At 33.5% G+C, this 15,949-nt stretch overlaps 1 long non-coding RNA gene across 8 annotated transcripts; it reads left to right on the top strand.

Annotated features, from left to right (window-relative positions):
- The first annotated feature begins 11,750 nt into the window (after positions 1-11,750).
- On the top strand, positions 11,751-15,634 carry LOC123918379. Of its 8 annotated transcripts, XR_006812836.1 has the most exons (7): positions 11,795-12,580; positions 12,669-14,185; positions 14,284-14,405; positions 14,527-14,562; positions 14,685-14,789; positions 14,903-15,027; positions 15,155-15,634. It is a non-coding gene; the product is annotated as an uncharacterized LOC123918379 (long non-coding RNA). The 8 variants fall into 8 exon arrangements; XR_006812856.1 differs by having other exon boundaries at positions 11,783-12,580; positions 14,527-14,789; positions 15,155-15,522; XR_006812842.1 differs by having other exon boundaries at positions 12,669-12,810; positions 12,958-14,405; positions 14,527-14,789; positions 15,155-15,522.
- Positions 15,635-15,949: the final 315 nt, after the last annotated feature.

Raw genomic sequence — 15,949 nt, 5'->3', positions numbered from 1 at the left:
TGTTTGGATCCAAGGGGTAGATGAAATTAAAGAGGAGGTTAAAGATCACTTTTTTAGGCACTTCATAGAAGAATGGCATAGTAGACCTTTTTTGCAAGGTATTGATTTCAACACTCTTTCATCCGAAGATAATTCGTTCTTATTAGAACCTTTTGGTGAAGAAGAGGTTAGAGATACCGTATGGAGTTGTGACGGTAATAAGAGCCCGGGACCGGATGGGTTTAATCTTAATTTCTTAAAAGCATGTTGGCCGATTGTGAAAGAAGATGTGATGGCTTTTGTTTCAGAATTTCACGAAAACGCTTGTCTTCCCAAAGCGGTAACAGCCTCTTTTTTTACTCTTATTCCCAAGAAGGATCACCCTCAAAATCTCTTCGACTACCGCCTCATTTGTTTGATAGGGTGTCTTTACAAAATTTTATCAAAACTTTTGGCTAATAGATTGAAAAAAGTTTTGGGGAAATTGATTTCCAATTGTCAGTCGGCTTTTCTCCCTCACAGGCAGATTTTAGATGGGGTTGTTGACCTAAATGAAATTATTGATCTTGCTAAAAGAAGAAAAGATGGTTGTCTGTTGTTTAAAGTTGACTTCGAACGGGCGTATGATACTGATAAGTGCTCAATTTTAGTTATAATGTTTGATAAATATGAGCACTTACCAATACTTTTATGATGAAATCTTGATTAAAACCTCTTTTGGTGTAAATATAAACATTAAATCTAAAAGGAATTGATCCCAAGGCATTTTTGTTAGGAATGGCTAGAAAAGCAGGTTTTGAAGCCTTCGCTCAGCGAAGCCATAGCGAGCTACAGCGAACTAAACCAGTGAACAAAGGGTCCATGGCGAGCTTCAGCGAGATTCAGCGAGCAGGACAGCAAACTCAACGTTCGCTCAGCGAAAGATAGCGAGAGATGGCGAGCACAACCCGGGAGGAAGGGTCTGTTAGCGAGAAATAGCGAGCATCGGCGAACAAAGTGATGAGTCAAGCCTTTTGCTACGTGTCAAGAAACCCCTTGCTTAAGTAACCAGTTCGCTCAGCGAACGTCATTTCGCTTAGCGAACTCCTCTGTCCTGAAAGTCTATAAATAGAGTTTAGAAGCCATTTTCTGATATATAGTTTTTGTAATAGTTAAAAAGATACAAGTAATATTAGTTTTAAGAGTTCTTGAAGGTGGATTCATCATTATACTTGAGAAATCAAGAGATGTTCTTCATCCCTTTTTCTTGTAAGTTTACTTTTATCATGTCTAGCTAAATTCCTTTGTTGTTGGGATTAGATGTAGTTATTTTGTGAACATGTAGTCAATTTAATCTTAATATATGTGTTTTCTTTATCAATCATTATAAGTGTTATCTTGTTTTAATTGTCTATTTCTAAAAAGATTTGAACAACATAGACATATATTGGTTGAATCAAGAGTAAAAGATAATCACTTATTAAACTTCAATGTTTAGACATAGATGTTGAGTTTAGTAATCACGTCAAATATCAGATCTTAATGCTATTATGTCGATTAATGATTCGAGGCATCGAACGTTGGTGGATATAATAGATTTCACGGCGTAATCCGGATACGGATACGTTCGATGTGTGATATGTGATAATAATGATTGGTAAATGAAATATATATAGTGAGGTTGATTGATACATGCTAACGAGATAATGAATCTAGTTCCGACAACCTTTTATTATCCGAAAGTTTATCACGCATTTTTTTCGCAATTTTATGTTACGAAACCAAATCAAAACAAACCCGCACTTAGAATCATGGAATTTGTGTATGTGCAATTGATATCACACTAGTCCCTGTGGATACGATATAACGAAAATACTTGCTTTTGTACTTTCATCAAATGGCGCCGTTGCCGGGGATGTTTCCAAAATGGACAGCTGGCCCAAAATGTTTCCACCTCACCACCCACTACCACAAACACGGTTTTCAAAACATTCCAAACCCTAAAACAACATTCTCCTCCATCTTATCCTCTCATTTCACTCAAACCTCTCCTTTCCAACTTCTTCTTTCACAAAAATTTCTTTCTACTCTCAAACAAACACCCACTCATTCATTCATCACTTAGTGCATCCCATCTCTACATCACTACTCAGGGTATAGAGCAATGAGTGCAATGCAGCAGTCCTTCTACAATCAGCACACAGGGCAGTCGGTGATGACACCGCAAGATTTTCAAACCTATGTTGCATGGCCTGAGGTCAGGCCTACTTTCATTGGAGGAGGGATGGCACCAAATGCTGATGCTGGTGAAGAAGCTGGTATGAATGATGATGATGAAGAAGATGATGGTGGTGAGGGTGATGCAAGCATGGAGGAGGAGGATGAAGAAGAAGCAGATTCAGATGATGACTGAAAAGCTCACCAAAATGAGTGAAAATTTACAAGCTTTCAGTCATTTATTTCTTTTACTAGTTGGTTTATTTAAGTTGTTTTTGTTGTGAACAAATTTAAATTGTGTTTTATGTGGTTTTGTTAAGCTTTTGTATCATGAACATGTGGTGTGGTACCTGACAATGTTTGAGACAATGTCTTTTGGAAGTTTTTAAGTTTAATGTTTAAATATTTGGTGATAAGTTTTTAAGTAGTGTGAATATTGTAAATAGCTTTTTGCAAACAAGCTCACATGATTAGGAAAAATCTGAAGTTAGGTTTGTGGTAAATCAATGATTAAGCATGTTGAAAATGTTTTGTGAAACTTCATGTCAAAACTTCTTGATTAGTCCTTGAAATAAGCTTAGGAACCTAGCATGGTTTTGAATTGTGTTGATTGTTCTAAGATGATTTTCAATATTTTTGTTGAACATGATTGAAGCTTGTGTTATCAACCTAGCCGGGTGAGAATGTGTGAACTTTCCATTGTTTACATAAATTTTTGAGAGCCAGCAATGTTGTGTGCTCATTTGATTTTAACTTAATCTTGCTGTCACTAATGTGTTTGATATTGTGGATATGATCAAGGCCCTGTTTCTTTTTGAGTGATAACTACTTGGCCAAACTTAACCTACCTTGTGAGATAGTGATCTTTTGTGTCCCCTGTTGAGCCTTAAAATTTTGAAATTGTTTGTTGCATAAACCCTGAAACCAAAAGAATGGAAAAACAACTACTCTACCCTTGTCTTAGGATAGGAGAGCAATTGTATTTCAATTAGGGTCATGTTAAAGATTCAAGTTGGGGAGAAGTAGGTTACAAATGTCATAAAAATAATTTGGAAAAGTAGTGGATTGGGTGATTGAAAAGAGAAAAATGTTGAAAATAAAAGATTGACACAAAAAGAAAGAAAAAGAAAAAGTTGTGAAAAAGAAAGTGTCATTATAAAGAAAGAAAAGAATCACCATTGAAATAGGGGAGAAAGAAAAGAAAGGGAGTAAATGAATGTGAAATTTTAAGATAAATTTTCTGTAAGTTTTGTATTGCTCTCTTATCCTTGAGGCCTTTTGAAATCCAAAGAAAAACAATGATTTTTTGTAGCCCAGCCCCGTTACAAGCTTAATAAAGTCCTTAGTGATCCACAATTGACGACATGTTTTGTGACATTGCTCTGATAAATGTTTGAATTGAATTGTTGCATGCACTTTGTTTGGATTGAGTGAAACACTTACCTTTGAGTGATATCTTGGTGAGACATTTTTGATAACACTTGAGTCTTGATTGTTTGATAAAAATGTGGAGAATTTTGCTTAGACATAGCAATCAATTCATGATCATGCTTTGTTCTTTTGAATGTTTTTAAGGAATAGTCTTGAGTAGGCATTGTTTTACTCATGCTTAGGAAAAGAAATTTCAAAAAAAAAAAAAAAAAAAAACTTTGATTGATTACAAACCTTTCCTGAGATTTAAAATTTTGAGCTTGTTGAAATATTACCTTTTGTTTGAGGACAAACAAAGTCCTAAGTTGGGGAGATTTGATAAGTGCTCAATTTTAGTTATAATGTTTGATAAATATGAGCACTTACCAATACTTTTATGATGAAATCTTGATTAAAACCTCTTTTGGTGTAAATATAAACATTAAATCTAAAAGGAATTGATCCCAAGGCATTTTTGTTAGGAATGGCTAGAAAAGCAGGTTTTGAAGCCTTCGCTCAGCGAAGCCATAGCGAGCTACAGCGAACTAAACCAGTGAACAAAGGGTCCATGGCGAGCTTCAGCGAGATTCAGCGAGCAGGACAGCAAACTCAACGTTCGCTCAGCGAAAGATAGCGAGAGATGGCGAGCACAACCCGGGAGGAAGGGTCTGTTAGCGAGAAATAGCGAGCATCGGCGAACAAAGTGATGAGTCAAGCCTTTTGCTACGTGTCAAGAAACCCCTTGCTTAAGTAACCAGTTCGCTCAGCGAACGTCATTTCGCTTAGCGAACTCCTCTGTCCTGAAAGTCTATAAATAGAGTTTAGAAGCCATTTTCTGATATATAGTTTTTGTAATAGTTAAAAAGATACAAGTAATATTAGTTTTAAGAGTTCTTGAAGGTGGATTCATCATTATACTTGAGAAATCAAGAGATGTTCTTCATCCCTTTTTCTTGTAAGTTTACTTTTATCATGTCTAGCTAAATTCCTTTGTTGTTGGGATTAGATGTAGTTATTTTGTGAACATGTAGTCAATTTAATCTTAATATATGTGTTTTCTTTATCAATCATTATAAGTGTTATCTTGTTTTAATTGTCTATTTCTAAAAAGATTTGAACAACATAGACATATATTGGTTGAATCAAGAGTAAAAGATAATCACTTATTAAACTTCAATGTTTAGACATAGATGTTGAGTTTAGTAATCACGTCAAATATCAGATCTTAATGCTATTATGTCGATTAATGATTCGAGGCATCGAACGTTGGTGGATATAATAGATTTCACGGCGTAATCCGGATACGGATACGTTCGATGTGTGATATGTGATAATAATGATTGGTAAATGAAATATATATAGTGAGGTTGATTGATACATGCTAACGAGATAATGAATCTAGTTCCGACAACCTTTTATTATCCGAAAGTTTATCACGCATTTTTTTCGCAATTTTATGTTACGAAACCAAATCAAAACAAACCCGCACTTAGAATCATGGAATTTGTGTATGTGCAATTGATATCACACTAGTCCCTGTGGATACGATATAACGAAAATACTTGCTTTTGTACTTTCATCAGATACGGTGAGTTGGTCTTATCTGGAACGCATGATGTTCAAGATGGGTTTTGCAGACGGTTGGATTACATGGTTGAGAACATGCATTTTTCAAAGTTCGATGTCTATTTTGGTTAACGGAAGCCCCACCGCTGATTTCAATGTTGGAAGAGGGCTTCGACAAGGCGACCCCTTATCTCCTTTTTTGTTCTTGATTGTTGCTGAAGGTTTAGCAGGGTTAATGAGGAAAGCTGTTGAGCTTGGTAAATTCAAGGGGTATAGAATCAATGACGACATCCAGTTTCAAATTCTTCAATTTGCAGATGATACGATTTTGATGGGAGAAGGCACGTGGGACAATATTAGGACCATTAAAACACTTCTCAGAAGTTTTGAGTTGGTGTCAGGTCTTAAAATAAATTTTGTGAAGAGTAAACTATATGGGTTGAATGTTGACACCAGATTGTTGGAAGCGGGTTCATCATTTCTTTTTTGCCGTTCGGAAGTTATTCCTTTTAAATTCTTGGGAATACCGGTCGGGGCAAATCCTAGAAGAAGAGAGACTTGGAAACCAGTGGTGGATGCTATGAATAAAAGATTAAACACATGGAGCTGTCGACTTTTATCTTATGGCGGATGGATCACTCTAATTAATTCGGTATTGGCTAGCCTTCCTCTTTATTATTTCTCTTTCTTTAAAGCTCCTTGTTGTATATTAAAACAATTAGTGAGGATTCAAAGAAATTTTTTGTGGGGAGGTGGGGTAATGGATAAGAAACTTTGTTGGGTTAAATGGGATCAGATTTGTCTACCTAAGGAGAAAGGAGGGTTAGGGGTGAAGAACTTGGATATGTTTAATCAGGCCTTATTAAGCAAATGGAAGTGGAGGTTTCTTTCGGATGATAATGCAGTGTGGACTGATCTTTTACGAATTAGATATGGTCATTTACCCACTCAGATTTTGGGAAGGGATATGTTGTTGAGCGATAATAAGTCATCGATTTGGTGGAGGGATATTATTGGTTTAGGAATGGGGAGGGAGCCTTACTGTTTTAATTCAAATATTCGCAGCTGTGTTGGAAATGGTCTTAATATTGGTTTTTGGAATTTTAAATGGTTCGGGAACCACACTTTTAGAGATTTATTCCCTGTTCTTTTTGCAAAAGAAGCTAGACAAGAAGCTTTGATAGCAGAGAGGTTATTTGGAAATGGCAGGGAGAGAATATGGTCGTGGCAGTGGACTACACCATTATCAGTTTGTGAGGCGCGGATGCTGGAGGATATTAAGGTTTTGTTGGCTGATTTTTCTCTACAAGTGAATGTGCAGGATACATGGCGATGGGTTCCTGGAAACACAGGACTTTTTTCGGTAAAGTCTTGTTATAATTGGTTCTTAGAACAATGTCAGATAGAGGAATTAAGTTCTAATGTGTTGAATGCTATTAATAAGCTATGGAGGAATGATGTACCATCCAAGGTAAATTTTTTCGGTTGGAGGATGTTATTAGAAAGATTACCGACGAGAATGACACTTCATCACAGAGGTATCCTTAATAACGCGCATGAGTTATCTTGTGTATTTTGTTTTCTTGATAATGAGGATTGCAACCATCTCTTTTTCCTTTGTCCGTTTAATAAACGAATCTGGGAAGCGATTTTTAAGTGGATAGGAAAGAGACTTCCACCGAATAAAAAAGGTTGGAATCATTTTGTGCTATTTGGTGATTTGGTGAAATCAAAGAAGGGTGAACGGGTTAGACATTTGATTTGGCTGGCAACTTCTTGGAACATATGGAAGCTTAGAAATAGTGTAATTTTCAAGGGAGCTTTTCCAAATGCTCTTCTTCTTCTGGATGACATTAAATTTAGTTCTTGGGTTTGGTTTAGTAGTCGGTATGGCCGAAACTCTAGTTTATCATTTAAGGACTGGTGTCACGACCCTTTGGGTTGTTTTCAAAGCTTTTAATTTCTGACTTAGAATTGTAAGGGTTCGAGTACCCCTTGTACTCCATTATAATATATCTTGCTTATCAAAAAAAGAAAAATACTACTTTTTTTTTACACTACTCGTTGAATACCTTTTTTCCTTCACACTAACTTGTTTAATATCTTTTCCCGTTAAATTGAATAATTGCTAGTATACAGGGTGGATTCTAGCATGGGAGAGGCAGGCATGTCTCCTACCAATGGGAGACTAAAATACCTGCTGTTGCAGGTTGAACCGGTAATATGATTTTTTATTTATTTATTTTTATATAATTTTAAAATACAATACTTTATTTAAAAGAAATTTGAAATGAAAAACTTTTAATTTGTCACGTCTTCAACCTCAATCGTTTTCTTCCTCACATTGATTTGCAGTTCGCCGGAATTTTATCCAGCAACGCCACTGAAATCACTTCCCGACTCCAAAACCGACAAACAAATACTCTTTTTTACACGATTTTTCGCGTAGATAATTAATATGAACACAGTTTTAACATTAGAGGTCCAGGAATTGAATTCCGAAGAAAGTAGTATCAAGAACAAAAAAATTGAAAACTCTGATTCAGCCACGATCAAGCGAAATTAAACCGATAAAAAGTTTCATAATACAATCAGAAGCATAAATACATTAAAGCTTAGCTTTAATTTGGCCTAGCCGATCTGAAATTCTTCCTAGCCACTTAGAATCTCAAACTGATTGTTACTTGCTTTATTTCCTTACTTATTTCCATGGATTTCAACTTCTAAAAGTGTTTTGAAGCAGTTTGATAAAGGAAATTGAAGGTTTATGAAGATTCAAGATATTCTTGGAATTTGATGAAAATGGCGAAAAGTGGTGAATTGTATTTTGGAATTAACTTAATAAATTTTTTTTGCTTTATAACCCTCTGGTTCATAGGGGAAATGAGCCCTAGTAGTCCAGAGTTCGGCCGCGAGGTAAGTAAAGCCTGGCCAAGAAATTGTTCCACCCAGGAATCGAACTCGGGTTCTCCTAATTTAATCATAAACCATATTTAACAGTAAAGATTAGATTCATAATATTACTTTCGTGCGAAAGCCAAATAAACATATGAGTATGTATATAACTCAAGTTCTACGACATGTTGATTTATCAAGGATTACTATTATGAATACCTGTATGACGAATCAATTAGATGAACTAACCGTAGAGTCTCTCGGTAGTGATTTTAAAACACAAAGAGAGATACGGACGACGACCATCCGTTGGCTTGTGGTTCTTCCTCAACCGAGATTCCTTATGCCTTAAACGTTATTCAGATGGGGAGAAGAGACGATATGCAGTGGGTCCAATATATTGTGGATCATAGCCTATATCTAGAGAATTTTGTGAAGTCTCTATGTTATGATTGTGAAGCATTTCTCATGGTGTATGTCAAAAATGATTGTATTTCTGTGAATATGAGAGAATTAAGCTTATATCTAGGATGAAGAATTGTAACTAACTTTGAAAGGAAGTTACAAGTTAGTTATTGGGGTTCATAATAACTGAATTATAACCCTTAGATGGTGATCATAGATTAGGTTAAACAATGGTGGAAATGGATGATGAGAGATTATGTACTAATTTCCATGAATGTAATTCCAATTTGAGAATTAAATTGCAAACTCCTTTTCATTTTCCTTTTTAATGCAAAAATGGATGTATGACAGTAAATGTAATTATTATTGGTGTTACATATGTTATAGTTTTTTGGAATTATTGTTTTACTCCCCCGAAGATTTTTTTCACACTTTTTAGTATATTATAAGAGTTTTTATTAAAAAAATTTAATTTTTTTAAACAAAAGATGAATTAAATATGAATTTTTTAATTATTTCAACATAAATATGTTATAGTTTTCTATTTATGTTTTTTAGTTATAAAAAATCAAGTTAGTCCAAATAATAAATAATCTTAAATAGTTTGGTACTAATTAATTGAATGAGGGTATTGTCGTAAAATTGTTTATCTCACTTCTTGACACACAAGTCTTTCATCATATGTGTTGAAATACAAAAGTAAGTATGTTTTTATCGTCTCCACAGGGACTGATGCGATATTGATACCGTTCAACAATTAATATAATTTTAAGTAAAGAGTTCTCAAAGAGGTGTGATTATTGCGTGATGGGTCAAATTGAGCAAACCAAATGAGTTTACAATCATTTAATTAAAGAGTTTAATTGATATGCACTGACGGTGTAAAATAGTTTTACACCATCGTCCAATAAATAACCATCATTTTGCCATGTCATGTCAAGAAAGTGGGATAAAGTGGGTGATGTGGCGGAAAACATGGTTGGTATTGGTTGACGGTGTAAAATTATTTTACACCGTCGGTGCATATCAATTAAATCCTTAATTAAAACAAAAACCAATATTTTCAGTTAAAACCGAAATTACTGTAGCAAAAAAAAAAATTAAAATCCGGTCAAAAACATAAACAATTAAAGAATAAACAAGTATACAATTAAAGAATTACTGTAGCAACAATTTTCTGGTCTTTCAATCCGGCCGTTAATTGTATTTTCTACACATCCTATGGCTAAAATCCAATCTCCCACCAATGGGAGATATGACCAGGTCCCCCATGCTAGAATCCGTCCTAGTATACATTATGAAAGAGATTGGGAAGAAGTGAATAATTGTGATTTTTAGTAGCTCTTATTTTATGATCACCTAAAGTTTTTTGGATTTTTAAATCATCTTATAAAACTGACTTCAAATTTCAACAAATTAATAATATTAAAACGATGGTCCACCAATTGAACAAAATAAAATAACAATATAGTAATTGACAATAACAGTGCCCAAATGTCCAAATAATATTATATTTTGCTGTTCAAATGTCCAAATAATACTTCTTTTTTTTTTTGCTGATTGTCCATGAATATATAATATACAGAGAATATTTTTTTAGATCATAATTCAACTAGTAAAACATTTTATATTGCTAAACTACCTGAAATAAATTTTATACACAAAATAATGATAATGCCCCATTTTTTTCCTCTCTCCTCCCATGAAAAAAAAAATGATTAAGGTAATGTTTCGTCATATCATAACCAACTAGGTATCTAATGGGATCAAACATCAATTCTGAACATTACGTAATTAATCAGAAATTGGGAAACATTCATAAAAGTATAACTATATAAGTATAGGCTAGTTTTTTCGTAATAAATAAATAAATAAATAAATAAATAAATAATTGAAGCATAAAAAAGTTCATTGAAAATTAATATATTTGAAGATCACAAACTTTATGATCCATATGACCTAACTTTTTTTGAGCTTATGCAATATTTTTTTTTTGAACCAATATAAATTAAGTTTTATGTTATTTTATAAGTTCACATTAGTGAAAATTATAATTTTATAAGCTATTTTATCATAAACTATCTTGACAAACTTATAATAACATATAAAAATTGCATAAGTTGTTTGCATAAACTCTAAATAAGAGAAAATAAAGTCAAGCCAAACAATATCTTAGTAACAGAAAAACTATAGTTTTTTTTACACTATTTTTAAAATGTAAAAATTATTATTTAACCTTATATTTTACTACTATGGAGGAATTATTTTGGAAAGAAAAATTGTGTGGATAGCACGTTATGCAATTATGCAAGGATTGATATTTGATGCAATGAAAAATTGGGCAGCAACAACGTACGTACTCGTAAGTAAAAACAAAAGGTAGTCCGTCCAATCCAATGAAACAACAAGTGGAGATAATCCAATATGACACGCGGATTTTGTTAGAAATAATGGTTTTGGTTTTGTGTGTCACATTAGCATTAGTTACAAAAATCTTTTGAATTTTGATGAATGAATGAATGATAAATAATAATGATGATGATCTATTTTAGCTATACTCACTAGCTATGTACGTAGCTGATGATTGAACAGAGACAGGCATGTTATAAATGAACTCTTTTCCATTTGGTGGGATTCAACTAATCGGCACAACATGACAAAACTTGTTCCTAGTTGTTGACCTAATGCACTAAAGGACAAACTACACCTATGCTGGCTCTCACGTTACATTTTTAACCTTTTTTTATTTTACTACTACTAGTAATTGTACTTCTACTATCACACCAAAATTTACTTATTACCAAAAACATGCCTCTTATAATAGTAGTACTACTTCATTTTAGTTTGATAAAACTACACTCACATGTAAGATTATGATCATTTCATCTGAATATGTGTTTATAAAAGTAAAGAGAATTTTCACTTTATAAGTCAGTTTTATAGGGTTGAATTAGATTCAATATTCAATTCTAAGAATTTGATTCATCTTTCAGTATATGGTCCACTAAACCGTCTAATCTGGTTCACGAGTTAGTTCTAGCATCAAGCACTACTACAATTTTGATGTATAATAGCGCCCATTTAATAGCGTTTTTTACTAAAGCGCTATAAAAAGTATCCCACTGAGACCTATAATAGCTTTTTTGTGTCGGGCGCTATTATAGGGTAAACCATTTCATAGCGTTTTTTCGAAAACCGCTAATATAGGTTGCTAACATAGAAAACACTTAGACTTTAATACCGCTTTACGGTGAAGACGCTATTATAGGCCGACCCTTTTGTTAGCGCTTTTTTGAATCGCTATTATAGGTTTCCTACCAAAATTAAAATTAAAATAAAAAACAAAAGAAAAAGTTACGCTGAACTTTCCCAAATCTCACTCTCAGTCTCAAAATTCATCAAACCCTCCTTCATCTTCTTCAAACCCAGTGATCTTCTTCAAATATCAAACCACCCAGAAACCTTCATCTCACTCAGTTCATCAGATCAAACTACCCACAAACCCTCGATTTTCTTCACTCACCCTCGTTATTCTTCTCCAATCTCATTCCACCCAGAAACCCTCGACCTTCTTCTTCTCACCATCATCACTATCACTCCATCCATAAACCCTTCTTCTCACCATCGTAAATTACACTCCAATCGCCACTCACCCAGAAACTCGTTGAAGCCCTAAACCCCCAAAATCTCTTCATCGATTTAACCCAGGTTGAACATAAGCTCCTTGAAACCCTAAAACAAAAATCAATTGAACCTGTGAAACTCGCTGAAACCCGAAAACCATCTTCCCCCATCGTTCACCATTGTCCATTGTTTCAGAATTCGTTAACCTAGAAATTTTTCATCCTTTCGCCATTGTTCATGGCAATTGAACCTTTGTCTTCTCACAAGAAGTTAAGTTACTCACTCTTACTCAATCAACAACATATTTTGTTATTTTTGTTTATATAAGATTGATTGAAATCATCTAATTGAGGAATTATGTTGTTGTTTTGATTTTGATTTGTGGTAGAACCGAGACTTAATCTGTATCCTGATTATTATTTTTTTTGTTACTTTTTAGATTAACCCACAACAAGTGTCATCTGCTAGTGTAAATTTAACAACAGAGACAATAATAGTTTGAATTGTGAGTAGCTTATTTTCTTGTTAGTGTTATTAGTTATGCTTCATTCAAGTCTGAACACTAAGTGATGTATTTTCTGGTTCTTTGGCAGAATTTTTTTTTTTAAACAATTACAAGCTTGTCTTATAGCTTTCAAAGAATTAGCTCGATGTGGTGAAGGTCAAATGGCATTTGATGTAATTCTTTATGGTATCCACTATTTGATAAAGTTTTCTGATATCTAATTTTATTGGGTGAGTTACCAATTCTTTGATTTTCTAGTTGATAAAGCATAGTACTGTGCCTTTTAATTTTGATATGATAAGCTTTAGTTTTAGACTTTTAGGCTAAGATCATTGTTAGGTCCAAACTGCTGAAAAATTTGCATTTCTGTCAATAAGTTTTTAGGTTTCAAGTGAAGAAAGTTGACACTGCTTATATAAAACACCTTGCTGACAGGCTTCCTGAGGTTAAACATCTATTATCTATACCTTGATGATTTTATTTTGATTTACTTACTATGCTCTATGATGAATCCATCATATTGTGACCAATTTTTTTTCCACTAAACTTTAGTGCAATGCATCGGACAATATACCTATATTCATAACCTATCTTCCAGAAATTGTGTTAATAATTTCTAATACTTTTTCACTGGGATATAATCATTGCGTTAATAATTGCATCTCGGTGTTTTGATTATCTCCTATGTAACGATACCAAAAATAGGAACAATATTTTGGGATTTTATGGATAATCTGGATTTCAATATGAGTTGAAAGGTACAATAGTAGCTTGCAGAAATTAAAATACAATTTGAAGATAGAAGATGAACTAGAGAATTAGAATTAAGTTGCAGTAGCAACTTCCAAAGAGAGATGAGAGATTCTTCATAATTTCTTTCATATCTCACACATCATTCATACTTCCCTCTTTATAGCAATTTCGTTTAGTAATCTTCACTTAATTATTGGATCACTTGACACATGTACCTTTTCTCTAATCATTTTAGTGACCTAATATGATGACATGCCTTTTCTTCTATTGGTATCATTACAATACCTTCCCTTTAAAATAAACCTTGTCCTCAAGGTTGAAACCAAGATAAGTGGTGTTGAATGACATAAACAACTTTTCAAGTTTCTCCAAGTCAAGAGAACATCCACCTGGATCCCATTGTTCAAATTTTACAGATACTTTGGTCTAGAAAAAATAGGCATTACCACCTGGATCCCATTGTTTGAAATGTAAGGATCTCTTTAAACGGATAAAATAACCATTGCCACCCTGATCCCAATTCTTGCCGTGCTTGATCCATGATGCTAGTTTATAACCCAAAACACTTATATTGATAAGTGTTATAATCCTGCTAATCATTATAATTGGGACTTTCTCTTTGTACTTTAGTAAGATATATTGATAAGTGCCCTGCAATGAATCCAAAGAAAGGCACAAGCATTGAAGTTTATGAAAATAAAGCACCAAAGGAGATCCCTCTAACAATTCCAGCAGAGTATGTGTATCTGCATCAATACTGGATTCAAATTCCTCCACATATGTCACACCATCTATCCTCATCAACATGATGGGAAAAGCAATGGCAAGACTGCCATGAAACAAATCAGTAAGGTAATTTTTGTGAATAACTAGCTGATCCTTAGGATTGTAATATATTGCTAGAAGATATGCCTCACCAATACCCTGTTCATGACCATTCCAAAGTGCAGTGCATTTATGATTAAAACAAAACCAAGTGTTTGCAAATGTCTCAAGAATCCACTCCTTAACAAGTAACAATCTCTCTTCCTTTAAAGGTCTGTATGGCTCCAAAAAGTATGGCTTAAAATATGTGAGTAATAAACTAAGTGACATCCTAGTTTTCCTTTTATCGCTTAGTCCTAATTGCAATTGAAGCACGCTTTCATTACTTTCTAATATCAAATAATTGATGTCTAAACTATTTGGTGCAGGTTGGACTCCATTCTAACCGCAAGATACCATTCAAAGTATTAATGTTTTTTTTTATGGTTTATATTGTTTTAAACCATAGAGGCTTCTCAACAAAGTTTTAGTAGTTTGGTTACTTGATATTCTTCTTGAAAATGAATGGTCACTTGCCAATTTGCAGGTCTGTGAACTGGACATGATATTCAACTTTCATAAGGTCTTGCATTAAATGGCGTCACTATTTTTCAAAATTTATATTTTGATCATTTGACACATTTCTTTTAAGGTGACTTTCTGTTTTTTCTTTTTTTTCTTGTTGTGAGTTTTATTTTTTATGGTAGTTCAATGGCAATTTTTTAGATGTATGTCAACTTTGTTTTACATTTTGTGCTTTGGCAGATTATGAGCCAATGATTTTTTTTATTGTAACCCCTAGGGAGTCATTGAATTTAAATCCATTCTTCTATCCTTCACTTGATTAGTTCAATATACCTATACTACAAGAATCAAATTGCAGCATGCAGGTATCTCTTTCTCTCTTTCACTTGATTAGTTCCATTCTTAACAAGATCTAGTATTAAACACTTTATCTGTAGTTTTTTCTATTCATTTACACGTTCCTTTGTATACCGTGAATCGAATAACTTTCAGATAAAGAAGCTCTACACGCAAAGGGAAGATTAAATCAAATAGTATATAAAGATCTAATGGGAGAGTGACAGTTAAATTGGAAGAGATTGTCCACGTTGCACTCATGTTTAGACATTTTAGGTGACTGTTGATTTTTTGACTTTTTGTGGAATTGAATTTGCCACTAAACATTAGTAGTAAGGCACCACAGGAAATTTTATGAATCTGGTGACATTAGTACTAAGGCTTTTTTTTTGTACCAAAGATCAGCTATTTGAAATAGGGTGGTGTCATACATACATGCTTATAAGCAAAGGATTGATTAAGTTTGTCATTTTCATGCCTCTAGTTTTGAGTTGTATTTTGATGGATTATTTTATAATATATACTTAGTTATGTTGTACTGCACATCATGTATTGTTTGATTTAATGATTAATAAAAATTTGTTTAGTTTTGGTTATTCAAGTTTATAATAATTAAAAAAAAAATTAAAAAGAAAATATTTAGATAAAAAAGATATTTTTTTAAATTTGGAAAAGGACATATAATAGCGCTTTTGCAAAGACCGCTATTAAAAGATGACCTATAATAGCGTTTTCAGGGCACGGGCGCTATTAAAAACTGTATGCTTGAAGAACTATAATAGCGTTTTTCGAATAAAGCGCTGTTAAACGTTGTTTCCAAAGGCCTCCCAGGTAGCGGTAGTTTGCATACGATAGCGCTTTTTACCAAAAACGCTGTTAAAAGTGGATTTTTGATAGCGTTTTTAAGCGCTATTATATGCACCAAGACTTACAATAGCGGTAACAGTAATA

Source organism: Trifolium pratense, linkage group LG1 (assembly GCF_020283565.1).
Source record: "Trifolium pratense cultivar HEN17-A07 linkage group LG1, ARS_RC_1.1, whole genome shotgun sequence".
In the NCBI taxonomy this organism is placed as follows: domain Eukaryota; kingdom Viridiplantae; phylum Streptophyta; class Magnoliopsida; order Fabales; family Fabaceae; genus Trifolium; species Trifolium pratense.
The sequence above is the reverse complement of the archived record's forward strand: the minus strand, read 5'-3'. Positions and strand labels throughout refer to the sequence as shown.